Source organism: Dromiciops gliroides, chromosome 3 (assembly GCF_019393635.1).
Source record: "Dromiciops gliroides isolate mDroGli1 chromosome 3, mDroGli1.pri, whole genome shotgun sequence".
NCBI lineage: Eukaryota > Metazoa > Chordata > Mammalia > Microbiotheria > Microbiotheriidae > Dromiciops > Dromiciops gliroides.
The window spans coordinates 595,885,299-595,896,120 of record NC_057863.1 but is presented as its reverse complement, the minus strand read 5'-3'; positions in this window follow the sequence as shown (position 1 = coordinate 595,896,120).

Sequence of the window (10,822 nt, the reverse complement as noted above, 5' to 3'; positions counted from 1 at the left end):
CGTGAAGAATGTGAACCCAGATCAGGGAGGGACCTTGTGTTAGATCTAGGATAAAAAGGGGAACTTCACTGGGACAAGTTGCACCACTCCTTTTGGAGTGCCTGCCTGTTCTTTCAAGATCAAAAATAAATGGCCTTGGGGGGCAGCTAGATGGCGCAGTGGTTAAAGCACCAGCCCTGGATTCAGGAGTACCTGAGTTCAAATCCGGCCTCAGACACTTGACACTTACTAGCTGTGTGACCATGGGCAAGTCACTTAACCCCCCATTGCCTTAAAAAAATGGCCTTTCTTCTTTGCACCAGACTGGGAGTCTTGCCTCGGTTTACCCATTTCTAACAGTTTCTGAAAGCAGTCTTAAAACAGACTGGTTAAGGTTAGCTCATATTTTGATACTTTGCTGATTGAACTGTTATCTCATTGTGTGGATATTTCTATCCCTGATCTAAATCATAATCTACCCATCTGTTCTTATTCTATGGGATTCCCCCCCCTCCATATCTTTCCATAAGTACCCTAGAGAGATCCTGTCCAATACATTAAGACACCTTTTTCTGATTTTTGTTATTGTTGTTTGTTTGTTTCATAGATAACAGTGCAAAACCTGGCCTATCCATCTGTTGTCCCCCATTCTTGCTACATGGAAGAGCCTTCTGTCTTTTCTGGTCATATAGATCCTCCATAATGTTTTTTTTAAAAATAGCATGTCTTGGGGTGGCTAGGTGGCGCAGTGGATAAAGCACGGGCCCTGGATTCAGAAGTACCTGAGTTCAAATCTGGCCTCAGACACTTGACACTTACTAGCTGTGTGACCCTGGGCAAGTCACTTAACCCCCATTGCCTTGCAAAATAAATAAATAAATAGCATGTATCAGAAGTCATCTATGACAATATGCTGCAACCTACTTACATCCTCCATCCATTCATTTCCCCTGCCATTTTTGATTCTTACAAGATTGTGGTTTCCATAATTGCAATCACATAGCATTAACAAGAAGACGTGGCCGATAAAAATAGTAGTAGTGAGCAATTTGAGACCATTAAAAGTGCTGCCTGACTATAAAAATGCAACCCAGTAAGAGAAAAGAACATATTTGTACTCTTCTCAGAATCCTAAAGATAGAGTTTAGTTTCAAGCCCCACAACTTTGTTGCATGAGCTTCCCAGTAGGGGGCCGCCAGGCACACAAAGCTCTGAGAAACCAAGGCCCTTGGGACTTAGGCCCACCCAGGGATTGGAACAGGACTGCACTTGCTGGGGGCTGAGCTAAGATGGGAGTTCATCTTGAGACTCCAGAGGTGATTTCTACATGACCCCAATGTTCAAGCCCTGACTTAAATTTTGTTTCTTGACAAGTTATGTATGTTTATGTATGTTAACACAGCACTGTTCTAGTAAGAAATAGACATCCGTGCCCAGGATAAGGCCTAGTGTTGCAATCTGATTGGTCAACTGGTACAATCTGATTGGTCAATTAATGGGGAATCTGATTGGCTGTTATAGTTACCATATATGGAAGGTTGGTAAAATATGCTGTGATTGGTTGTTTCTGTAATGCTGTATGGATTGTAATACTGTAATGTGATTGGTCGAGGGGTACCCTTGGTGGGCATAAATTATGGCTCGGGACTTCACTTCTGTGCACCCTCCAGCACATTTAGAAGAGTGTCCATCTTTCATGAAGATGAATAAAGAAGCCTTCAACCGCACTCTGCCTGCTTGGATTCTTTGAGCTGCAAGGTGCTAGCAACACTTGAGCTGGGTACCAGCTGGTTTTTTTTCCACCAAGTTAATTATGACCACAGTTCATTGTCCATCTGAAACTCTTGTCCAAAATACTGATGGTCTAATTCAGTGGGCTGTCTGATCGACTGTGTCACAATCTAGGTGATAAGTGATGTTTGAATACTTTGTTTCTATAGGTTGAGTGGCTAGGCTGATCTCTTTTAAATAATTAGAGTTCCCAGTGAGGAGGCACAAGAGCATCCCAGAGCTCAATGTGGTCAGCACCATGTTGTAATCTATAAACAGCATCTAAAGAAACGGTATTGGAAGAATAGAGAGGCAGTACCTATTAGGAGCAGATATTTAGGGCTAGAAAGATCCTCGAAGTCATTTAGTCTACCTTCTCACCTTACAGATGAGGCAAATGAGGATAAAAGCCACAGGTCATATGTATCAAAGAAGGGATTCGAACCCAAGCCCTCTGTTCCAACTTCAAACCCAGCATATGCTTTCCCTTATGCTATGGTTCTGCTCTCTGTGTTTGGGCAACCTTGGTGAATCTGGTAAATCCCTCAGGGAACACTGGGTTCCAGTGTTTTATAAAAGGAATAAGAGGGGGCAGCCAGGTGGCACGGTGGATAGAGCACCGGCCCTGGAGTCAGGAGTACCTGAGTTCAAATCCAGCCTCAGACACTTAACAGTTATTAGCTGTGTGACCCTTGGCAAGTCACTTAACCCCAATTGCCTCACTAAAAATAAATAAATAAATAAATAAATAAACAAACAAACAAATAAATAAATAAATAAATAAATAAATAAAAGGAGTAAGAAAGAGAAAAAAAGTCAAGATGTTATTACTTTTCAAGGTAATAATGTTGTTATGTCATGTCTGACTTTGTGAATTCATTTGAGGTTTTCTCAGCAAAGAGACTGAAGTGATGTGCTATTTCCTTCTCCAGCTCATTTTACAGATGAGAAACTGAGGCAAAAAGGGTTAAACGACTTGCCCAGGGTCACCCAACTAGTAAGTGACTAAGGCCATATTTGAACTCAGGAAGATGAGTCTTTTTGACTCTACGCTTAGCATTCTATCCACTGTGCCACCTAATTGCATGGTGAAGTCCTACCCTGAAAACTATCTAAGCAGACTGTACCATATAACTTATATTGAGTTGCTTGCATCCTTTTTTTTTTTTTTTTTTTTGGTGAGGCAATTGGGGTTAAGTGGCTTGCCCAGGGTCACACAGCTAGTAAGTGTCAAGTGTCTGAGGTCAGATTTGAACTCAGGTCCTCCTAAATCCAGGGCCAGTGTTTTATCCACTGCACCACCTAGCTACCCTGAGTTTCTTGCATTCTTTTTTTTTTTTTTAAGTGAGGCAATTGGGGTTAAGTGACTTGCCCAGGGTCACACAGCTAGTAAGTGTTAAGTGTCTGAGGCCGGATTTGAACTCAGGTACTCCTGACTCCAGAGCCGGTGCTCTATCCACTGCACCATCTAGCTGCCCCTAGTTTCTTGCATTCTTAAAGGGAGAGGGAAGAGAATTTGGAGCACAAAGTTTTTTTTTGTTTGTTTGTTTGTTTGTTTGTTTGTTGTGAGGCAATTGGGGTTAAGTGACTTGCCTAGGGTTACACACAGCTAGTAATTGTTACGTGTCTGAGGCCGGATTTGAACTCAGGTCCTCCGGAATCCAGGGCTGGTGCTCTATCCACTTTGCCACCTAACTGCCCCCAGCACAAAGTTTTAAAAATTGATGTTAAAAACTGTTTTTATATGTAATTGGGGAAAAATAAAATTCTAAGTAAACAAAAAAAAGGGGGGGAGACTGTATCAAGGAATCCATGGAGTCTTGCTGCCTATTTAATTAATGTGTACACAGAGAGATACACTTTCTAATTTTTTTTTAAACAGTGTATTACAGCCACTTTCTTCCACTATGGCTGCTCTCTAGATTTGTTTGATTTTTCTTTTGGACTATTCTATTCTAGAAAGACAAGGAACCTGTCATTTGCCATGTGCTGGCCCATTAGGTTGGGCTTTTAAATAATTCAGAGGTTGGATCCAAGGAATATTTATTTTTGTAACTTCAGAAAAATTTAAAACTAAACCTAGTATGTATAAACAAAAATACATATTTAAATGAACAGTCTAAAAAATAATCATACACAAAAGCATGAAATGGCTCTATTTAATTTTTAAAATTCATTTGAACATTGTTTTCTTCAACCAACTTTAATAAAAACATTCTATTTGCTTCCATGTCCCCCTTCTATTTTTCTCTAGTATCGATAATAGGCAGGGAGGAGAGTAGTGAGTGCTGCTTTTATTTTACAGTCAGCATAACATATATGTTTTCCCTATTCTGTTCTCTTCCTTCTATGCTACTTGGAGCAAGTCTTTATTTCTTTGGATTTTTCATGTCTGCTATATCTTAGGATGTTGATTAGGACAGACAATTTTCTAAAACGAGGTGCCCCACTAACATATTCCTTGTGGCTCCTCTAGGAATTGGCACGCATCTAAGTTACAGGTACAAACGTTGCCCTGGAGGACCCTCCCTTGAGGGAGCTGCAGATAAAACTTGTAAAGACTGGGGGCTAGTTGGATAGCCTCTCAAGCTAACTAACTGTGCAGGGTTCTGGCACACTGGTGGGGATCCAGGGGCTGGTTTTCCACTCTTTGGCTTTAGCAAACCTATTCATGCAACTTAGGCTCTGGACAACTGACTCATGATAACCAAACATGAGAAACTGATTAATAAAGCAAATGTTCAATTTGTTCACCTATCCTGAGAAATATCACTGTCCAATGCATCAGAACGCTTGGGAGTGCTGAAAAGAACATTTTTTTCCAAGTAGAAAAAGTTTACTTGAGAAACCAAATTAGGATTAGGAGGTAGCCTGGAAATTATATTCAGAATAAAGGGGCATCTTAAAAGATTTTCATAAAGGGATGATATCATTTAAGAAGTACCACAATTTCAGAGGCTAGAACACTGGACCTGCCATTTAACTTCTCTCTGCCAGTTTCTCTATCGGTAAAATGGGGATAATAATAGTACCTGCCCCCCACGATTAAATGAATAAGGATTAAATGGAATCATATTAGTAACATACTTCGCAAACCTTTTGTTGTTACTCAGGCCTTTCAGTCCTGTCAGACTCTTCTTGAATGTTTTCTTGGCAAAGATACTGGAGTGGTTTGCCATTTCCCTCTCTAGCTCATTTTACAGATGAGGAAACTAAGGCAAACAGGGGTGAAGTGATTTCCCCAGGGTCACCCAGCTAGTAAGTGTCTGAGGCCAGATCTGAACTCATCTTTCTGACTCAGGCCTAGCTCTTTTCCCACTGTGCCACCTAACCAACCTTCTACTTGTACTCCTTAGAGTGTTATATAAATTCAGCATCTAGGTATTAAAATGGATAGAATGCTGAACCTGGAGTCAAGAAAGACCCGAGTTCAAATCTAGCCTCAGATCCTTACGTCTGACCCTGGGCAAATCACTTCACTTCTGTCTGCCTTAGTTTCCTCATCTGTAAAACGGAGATAGTAACAATACCTACCTTAAAGGGTTATTTTAAGGATAAGATGAAATGCTATTTTGCAAACTTCAAAGTGCTCTATAAATCTTAACTATTGTTATTATTTCCTTAGGACTGCATTTCCTCGTCTGGAAAACAAGGAGGTTGAACTCAATAATGTCTATGGCCTTTTCCAGCTCAAAAATCTATGATCCTATGATCCATGACTTGGGAGCTTCAGCTGCAGGGAGTGATGATCAATGAGTATTTATTAAGTGCTTACTTACTCTGTTCCAGGCACTGAACTAAGAACTAATAAAAAAATAAAAACCCCAGCATGATCCCTGCCTTCAAGGAGATTACATTCTAATGGAGGATATCACATGCAAACAAAAAGAAAGTCCATATAAGATGTATACAGTACATGGATACAAATGGAAGGTGACCTCAGAGTGAAGACATTAACAGAGGGGGCAGTGTGAGAGGACACTGGACAAGGCCTCCCCAAGAAGAGGGAATTTGAGCTGCATTGAAGGAAGTCAGGAGGTGGAAGTGAGGAGAGAAGAGAGCATTCCCGGCCTAGGGGACGGCCACCAGCAAGATGAAGTATCTTGTGTGAGGAGCAGGATGAAGGCCAGCAGAGGATAGTAAGATTATTAAGTAAACAGAGGAGAGTCAAATGTAAGAAGTCTAGGAAGGGGGGCAGCTAGGTGGCTCAGTGGATAGAGCACCGGCTCTGGATTCAGGAGGACCTGAGTTCAAATCCAGACTCAGACACATGACACTTCCTAGCTTTGTGACCCTGGGCAAGTCACTTAACCTTCATTGCCCTGCCCCCCAAAAAAAAAGTCTAGGAAGGAAGGAAGGGAAGAGGTGTGCAGGAGCCAGTTCTAACTGACTTGGGAGGGCACATTTACACCTCAGAAATCTGCAGCCCTACAAATCAGGACTGGATTTGTTGTGTTGTTGATTTCCTAGCATTAAAAAAGTGTTAATAATGTACATTAAACCTAAAAGTGTGTCTGCATACATTCCCCCCCTCCAGTTGTTAAATATTTACTAGCACACCCCAATACTGTTTTATAAACACTCCTAGAACTCAGTGGGAAAATGAAGTTGATGATAATGATGATAACAGAGATAAACAATGACAAAATTAGCATAGCACTTTAAGGTTTGAAAAGTGCTTTACACCCATTATCCCATTTGAATCCCATAACACCCCTGCGGCCAGGCTTGGGGGGTGGGTATAAAAAAGCCAAACAGAGGCTGTGAGGCATCTAAAGTCAGGACCACTTGCATCCAAATACAGCCTCAAACATTTACTAGTTGTGTGACCCTGGGAAAAGAACTTAACCTTTGTCTGCCTCAGTTTCCTAATCTGTAAAATAAAGCTAATAATTGCACCTACCACCCAGGGTGGTTGTGAGGACCAAATGAGCTTGTAGCAAAGCTTGAAGCACTTTGTAAATGCTACCCAGCTAGCTGGTGTATTTGATTCTGGAAATAACAGGGAGCCACTGGAGATTTCTGGCTCTACAGCCAGGTTGGGACCCATTTATAGACCACATACTAGAACGTTCTGGGGTGGGTTTTTTTTTTTTTTTTTGGTTTGGTAGTTGTTGTTTCGTGCACGAGCGCGCGCACGTGTGCGTGTGTGTGTGTGTGTGTGTGTGTGTGTGTGTGTGTTTGTTGTTTTTGGTGCAAATGCATTCCTAAAGGCCTTGTCATGAAGCAAGTGCCATTTTGCTAAGTGAGAAGTGGGGTCAAAGACATGTTCAACCAGGAAAGCAGTATATAAATGACTGCGGTAAAAACAGAACAACCCCACATGAAAAAGCAAAAGTGAATGCTGCAGAATTGTAAAGAACGTTTCTCTCTAATGAAGATACTTGAGACAATATCATCCCCCCATGCCCCCCCTCCCACTGCTGGGGGAGGGGGAGAGAAGGGAGGGAGGGGGGCGGCAGTGTTGCATATCGCATATATTTTCAGACTTTTTCCAATATATTGATCAGTCATGCTGATTATTCTTTCTTTTTATTGTCTTTTAAAAATTTTGTTCATTAAGTGGGCTGGCACTCTGAGGGGAGAGAGAGGTGTACGGGGGAAACCTTGATGATTTAAAAAGTAAGACAGCAATAAAAACATTGAATTTTTGTTAAAGACATGCTTAAATTTTTTAAAAAGACATGCTTCAGGGGGCAACTAGTTGGCACAGTGGATAAAGCACTGGCCCTGGATTCAGGAGGACCTGAGTTCAAATTTGGCCTCACATACTTGACACTAGCTGTGTGACCCTGGGCAAGTCACTTAACTCTCATTGCCCCACCAAAAAAAAAAAAAGCCACGCTTAAGGATGTGTGCATATGACCAAGGAAAGAAGGATGTGTCCAAGGAGGGATAAGAGATGAGTAGCCTGATTACAAAACTGATCCAATACATGAAATCTTTTTTTTTTTTTAAACCTGAGGAAGCCTTCCAGTGTACTGAATTCTCTCTAAGGAAGATGTATGGAATGATAGGATCAGGAATCTTTTAAAATTTTTTAAATTTTTTTAGTGAGGCAATTGGGGTTAAGTGACTTCCCCAGGGTCACACAGCTGGTAAGTAGTAAGTATCTGAGGCCCGATTTGAACTCAGGTACTCCTGACTCCAGAGCAGGTGCTCTATCCACTGTGCCACCTAGCTGCCCCAGGATCAGGAATCTTGAAAACAAGAGGGTATATCTGAGTGGTGATGGCTGCATTGTCAGCGGGGGTATCTTTGCTGGTTAGGTCACACCACCATTGAAATATTTTCCCCTAGGACATTTAATGGGGCAGCTAGGTGACACAGTAGGTAGAGTGTTGGGCCTGAAGTCTGGAAGAATATCTTCCTGAGTTCAAATTTGGCCACAGACACTCATCAGCTGTGTGATCCTGGGCAAGTCACTTCACCTTGTTTGCCTCCTTTCCTCATCTGTAAAATGAACTGGAGAAGAAAATGACAAACCGCTCCAGTGTCTCTGCCAAGAAAACCCCAAATGGGGTTGTGGAGAGTCAGACAGAACTAAACAACAGGAAGGACAATTAATGGAGCTAGGTTGAGGTTCTGTTCAGACCAGAGACTTTGCATCATATAAGTCACCCCAGTGGTGTGTATAATAAAAGAAGGAATAACAATAAGCTTTTATAATCATACAAAATAGTAAAATTATGCTCTACATCTAACAAATTGGGCATAAATGCATGCTATTTATGTAAGGTACTCTAATGTACTATAAAGTATACAAATAGGACAGAAAAAATACAGTTCTATCACATCATAAATTTGACTGAAATCTAACCCACTATTCCAGCTATAATAAACAATTGAGCGTTTAATTAACAATGACTTTGCTTGCCTTCTTAGATTTAGGACAGTTTTGGGGAGGGATAATTTGGTTGGCCCAAAGCTCTTAAGGCTGTTCAAGGAAGTTTGAATTAAGGTCTTTTTTGGTTTCTCCTCTTGGCTGAATGTCCTTGTTGTAATCAGAGGCTTTCAGAATCATCTCATTCACTTTAAAACTCCATTCAAAAATATTTGTTCAATTGAATTGTTTTTCTTGTGAAAAGCTTTTTTTTTTTTAAAGTAAGACTTGACACTTGCTAGTTGTGTGACCCTGGGCAAGTCACTTAACTCCTATTGCCCCACCAAAAAAAAAAAAGTAAGAGCTGGGGGGCAGATAGGTGACACAGTAGCTAAAGTATCGGCCCTGGATTCAAGATGACCTGAGTTCAAATCTAGCCTCAGACACTTGACACTTATTAGCTGTGTGACCCTAGGCAAGTCACTTGACCCTCATTGCCCTGTCCCCCCCCCCCAAAAAAAGTAAAAGCTGATCCAAATATAATGTGGTCCAGGTTCAATCTTGGGGACTTTTTTTTTGGTGGGGTGAGGCAGTTGGGATTAAGTGACTTGCCCAGGGTCACAAAGCTAGTAAGTGTTAAGTGTCTGAGGTCGGGTTTGAACTCAGGTTCTCCTGAATCCAGGGCCGTTGTTCTATCCACTGCGCCACCTAGCTGCCCCCAATCTTGGGGACTTTTTAATAATTATACTCTCTCTGTTTTATATCCCTAAGCAGGGTCTTCCCTAAGAACACTGAAATATAATTCACATCTAGGTTTCTAGAGAAAAGACAAAAGGTCGCTCTTTTCCCATGCAAGGTCTTAGGTTGACAACACATCAATGATAAGGGAGGTTAAATTATTACCCAGTGCAAAATCCAAAACAAGAAAGACTGGTCCTAGCACTTGAAAAGTGCAACTCTCTTGCTGTTCCTTTAAACCCAAAGCACTGCCTTAAGGGTAAAAGCACTTGGGTCCCTAGAGTTGACCTCTCTCCCTGCTGCAAGCCTCATCTTCTTGGGAGGTCTCAACAGTCACTTCAGACTTTCTGTGGGACCTATGCAGACCTCTTTACCCACAATACTAGTTGGGGTGTTCCCCCCACACCTACCTCCCACAAAGGGGAAAGAATTCTAGGTTGAAAGAATCATCCCTCTTTTCCTGGACCTGCTGAGTCTACATAAAGCATTAGTGAAGGGGAAAAAACAGAGTTGTCCTGCACACTGTGACCCTGTCGCTTGCTGCTCCTCATCTGACTTAGTCCAAGAATTCTTCCATCAGGTGCTTCCTTCTCTAGGAACTCTGATTTGACTTGCCCAGGACCACACAGATAGTAAGTGTCTGAGGCCAGATTTGTACTCAGGTCTTCTTGATTCTGAACCTGGTGCTCTATCCACTGTGCCATCTAGCTGCCCAATGCTATATAGAAACTGCATGAAATCTGAGCTTACTGTCCCCAGAGACTGAAGTGGTTTAGGGGAGAGGGAGCTACTGAAGTGTTAGGGGAGGGCATGTTTGTACTTCTGTTTTCACTATATCTCCTAAGAACATAAATACTTTATAAAAGCAAATTGATATTAATTGGTTAAATGGATCTCTAGTCCCTGGCAGCTAACTGTGGGGGTGGTAGGGTGTGGAGAACAACACACTCAAAATGGGGGCTTGCGCCAACAGCATTAGAGAGAAACACTCCAAACCCTCAGGGGTACCTCCTAGAAGCCTAAGGGCTAGATATAGTTGGCATTGCTCTAGGAGATTGAGAAGAGGGCATACTCTTTACATTAAGTGCTTTCTCCTCTTTCTCTGGATGAACAATGAAAAAGCATTTACTAATTACAAAAGTTTACTAAGTGCTATTTACAAAAGCAAAGTGGACCCTCGCTTCAGGAAGCTTACATTCAAATAGGAGAAGACATATAAAGGGAATTGGTGACTGGTGGGGTGGGTGGTTATTGTGGTTAGAAAAATTATAGGGGGGACAGCTAGGTGACACAGTGAACAAAGTACCAATCCTGGATTCAGGAGTACCTGAGTTCAAATCCGGCCTCAGACACTTGATACTTACTAGCTGTGTGACCCTGGGCAAGTCACTTAACCCTCATTGCCCTGCAAAAAAACAAACAAAAATTTATCTTTTTGGGGGCAGCTAGATGATTCAGTGGTAAAGCACTAGCCCTGGATTCAGGAGTACCTGAGTTCAAATCCAGCCTCAG